We start from the raw sequence: 1,397 nt of genomic DNA on the forward strand, positions 1-1,397 counted from the left end.
AAACATGAAAGAACTTGAATCCAACTGAAAAAATAAGTTTTACAAACTAAAGAACCGAAATCTATAAAGAAGAACACAATACAATTTCAGAAAAAATTCGGACACAAATCTGACTCTAACTTTGGACAGCAATTCGACCCTCTTAGAAGCTTTTTTTGGAGAAGTCTATTAGAGACATATTTATAGGCAATTCTGTCACCTTTCCAGATCATTAAAGAACAGCTCATTTGGACACCTGAGTCAAAAGTTATGGGCAAAACACCGAAAGGTGTTCTGAAAAATCAAATCAAGACAGCTTTACAACTACTTTGGTGCACGTTTTTCTTCCTCATTTATGAGGTGTCTCCTTCTTCTTTTTGACCCAAAATAATGTTAAAATATCCCCTCCAGCTTTCCATCCATGTGCTTGCCTTCTTGGATCAATGGATTGCCCAAAATAAATCAATTGTTATTTGTTGTGTGGACATGTAAGATCATGGATTGTGTTTGGGTTGATTTGAAGGTTGATTTGGGGTTGATTTAGGGCTGATTTGGGGCTGATTTTTGGGCTGAATTTGAGCATCAAATAAGTATACAAATGTACTTATTATTTGGGCTAAGATTGACATTGAAACCTTGAGTGTTTAATGGTTGAAGTTTGCACACAACATAAGGCAAGTTTGGGCTTGAAATAAATCATATGATATTCTTTTCTAGAATTGGAATAGAATTGATTTTTGGGACAAATTTGGAGCACTTATTTGAACCAAGATTTGCTTCAATCTTCAACTAAATGTTTCTTCAATTCTTTGTTCTGAATTCCGACGTTGAATTTTGTGAATTAATTCATTTAAGCTCCAAAAACCTATCGAAACATTAAAACAAACTTCATTACTAAAAAACACATCAATTATTATAAAAACAACCAAATAAAAACAATAAATACATATGTAAAACAAGAGACTTAATGACACTTTTGATGCGCAATCATGTACATTATACAATTCATGATTTATAGCCCTATTTTCATAAAGAGTATGATGGACTTAGTCATGGGAATCTGACTAAAAAAGATCTTGTTTGTTAATTTTTAAGAAAACTGGATGAAAAGTTTATCTTCGGCCCAGAAAAGGCGTTTAAGTCATTCTTAGACGTAAAACTAAGAGAAGATGTGAGCCACAATCACAATTACTTGTAAATATCCATGTTTTGAAAAAAGAAAGAAAGAGAGAATGAAAGTTGACATGACCAAAAGATTGATGTCTTCTCTCAAGTGCAGGAGTGTCGAAGTAATAAATAATCCGGCAAGACCGGAGTCGAACCACGTAGAGGTTAATTATATAAATTACAAACAACAATTACAAACAACAACAACAATAGTAGTAGTAGTAGTAGTAGTAGTAGTAATAAAGAAAGAG

The sequence above is a fragment of the Populus euphratica genome, unplaced genomic scaffold (genome assembly GCF_000495115.2).
Source record: "Populus euphratica unplaced genomic scaffold, PopEup_1.0 scaffold889.1, whole genome shotgun sequence".
Classification (NCBI taxonomy): Eukaryota; Viridiplantae; Streptophyta; class Magnoliopsida; order Malpighiales; family Salicaceae; genus Populus; species Populus euphratica.